Raw genomic sequence first — 2,760 nt, forward strand, 5'->3', positions numbered from 1 at the left:
TTAATCACTGATAAGGTTATAACGAAAGTAAAAACAAATAAGCAGGTTTGGGGATTAGGCTCGGGCCTAGAAAGAAATTGCAGGATACATGGAAAGCCCAGTTAAATGGTGTTTAATTAGAAAGCTTGAAATAAAATTAAGCACTTCAACCTTGAAATCTGGAGACCTTAACCAGCAGGACATACTCCTTATTCTGGGAACAGTCTGTAAACCACTTTTTCTGCCTATATATATTTTTTCCGTTGTGTGGATCTGCTTTGAGTCATGGTTGCAATTAAATCCCCATGAATCCCTTTTACCTTCCTCTAAAACAGAGCTAATACGAGTCTGGTTTTCTTTGCCCTGAGCACACAGCTCCTTTTAAGTGCAGTAATGGTCCCCCTGGAGCTAACACCCTGAAAAAAAAGCCAGACCACCATTTGGGAAGGGGTCACACAGAGGTACGCAAGCCCACGGGAGCCCACCCCAGCGTTTATTAACAGCAGCTTAGGCTTAGCTCGGGCTGGATGACATTTTTCCTTTTCTCATTCATTCCTCGTTGACGCGTTCTTAAAGACGTAAAGCCTAGATACCTACGTTATTTCATGCGTTTTTTCTGCTTTTAGAAGTCACTTGATGCGTGAGAAGAGCTGGAAGTCAAACGGTTAAAGTCTAAAGACCATTTTCTTGGATAAATTGGAAGGAATATGGGGGGAAATGTAAACAACTGGAGAAATGAGATAGATCAGGGTGTGGGGATGCTATGGGGTGGCCGGGGCACAACCCCACCAGCTCTGGGCTGCGACATCCCGGGGATGGCGTGGCCCAGTGTGCTTCACACTTTTTGCAGGTGCTCGCTTTCCAAGCTTGAGCTCCCTGGGACGGTCGCTGCTGCCCTTCCAGCTTTCCTTGTTCAGAAGTGGTGGGCTGGGTCTGCCTCCTCCGTGTGAGCATCCTTTGGCATTCTGGAACCTCCCAGGGTCTCCCCGGGGATGGTCCGAATTCGCCCCCGGGTGAGCATCACGTGGGCCGTGCTGTGCCGCTCTGTCTTAGCAATAACCAGAGGAATGAAGACCAGCCAGAGCAGTTACTCATTCTAGATAAGAGGTTCTTTTGTGTTGCAGAAATACCAATATCATGTGAAAATCTCTCCGCTGCCATGGTTACTAGCTGCCGTCACAGCCGCCAGCGAGACAGGACGTGTAGCATTGACAGGGCTTCTGGTCTCCCCTTCCCAAGGGGAAACTCCAGCCATAAAACCTACGCTACGCCCCAAAAAGGAGGGGAGATGTCGGCGAGGGCTGCCTAACCCTCCCCAGGGTGAGCTGGCCACATCTGGCATTACGACGCTCAGAGCATGCTGTGTCCAGTGCCGCTGCCCTGTCACTGGGCATTAGCCTCTGGGTTTTATAAATTCCTCACTAATAACCTGAAATATTATTAAAGAAGTGAGAAAATGGTGCTGCGGCCTCGGTGGGCAGAGATTGGCTCTGCTCCGTTTCCTGCTTTTTCTGGCGTTTAGGAACGACTTGACCTCGTGGCGCGCTCGCTTTTTACACTAACGCGCTTCTCATTAAAGAGCTTTCCTGAACACTAATTAGGGTGGTTTTCCTTTTGTAAATTAGCTTGATAAGATCTGTGTGTCTTGGCAGACACCCTCCGGAGCAGGAACCAAGGTCTTTGCGTTTGATCGCTGTTTATTTTGCAAATCTCTCCAGTTTTACTGTTCTTGGCTGCCTTCTAGAAAGTGCTTGCAGGTGGAGATTAATGGGAGGGAAATGGGGCTTTCCAGCTTGGCTGCCTTGAGAAACAGGAGAGTTTTTGGTGCTACAGGGGCCTTCTGGCCGATGGGGGTTGATGGGGTGGTGTGGGCACACAGGAGCGCATTCCATCCCATCCCAGCATCCTTGCGTGGTGTGCGGTGGAGGAGCGGGTCTGCAAGGGAAGGCACTGCCTTGAGCCAACCAAGGTGATGGAAAAAGAAAATAAAAAAATCCAATTAACACACTTATTCTGTGCAATTAAACCACTTCTTTTGACTATAGCAAACGCACAGAGCCGCAGACTGGAGCGACCCCAAACCCATCTAAATCTGGATGTCTGCAGAGGGAGGAAAGTCCACCTGTCTGCCGATGTTACTAAACAGGTTGTGTCAGCAATTTGCTGGGGACCAATGGTGCTCAGGAGGGGACGGACTTTAATCGGCTCTCATTTTGTTAATGCACTGGCAGATGGGAGTGGAGGGGACGTTGCTTTCTCCGTCTCAGGTCACGGATGGGGCAGAGCTACCAGAGGTTTGCACAGCTGAGAAATTCGGCAGTGAAGGTGACGGTGGGTGCGGGAAGCCATCCTCTGCCTTCGCTCGCCGGGGAGGCTGGCAGAGAGTGGAGCATCCCTGGGGGGGTCCTGCCACCCTGGCTCTGCATCTGGGACCCCTCTGGGTCCAGGCACCGTTAGAGACCATCTTTATAAAAGTATTTACTGGTCCTTAATAAGGGAAGGGGAGAGCTGCCGCCGGGCTTCATGCAGAGACCCCTGAGATTGGGACGGAGTTGACAAAGCCCTTGACAAAAAGGTAACGATTTTTCAGTGTCGGCGTGCCAGCCGCGTGGCACCATGTGTGGAAAAGCGTGGCGAAGCAGAGATCTGCAGCCAGCAACGGCCACGCCAGCACAGCCGCACCAGCCCAGCTTGCTCCCAGGGTCCTAGGGAGGCTTGCTGCGGGGGTTCCGCACGGGCCGTATCCGGAGCTCGGCACCTCTTCCCGGGCTGTGTCGCGCC

Source organism: Gavia stellata, chromosome 15 (genome assembly GCF_030936135.1).
Source record: "Gavia stellata isolate bGavSte3 chromosome 15, bGavSte3.hap2, whole genome shotgun sequence".
Lineage (NCBI taxonomy): Eukaryota > Metazoa > Chordata > Aves > Gaviiformes > Gaviidae > Gavia > Gavia stellata.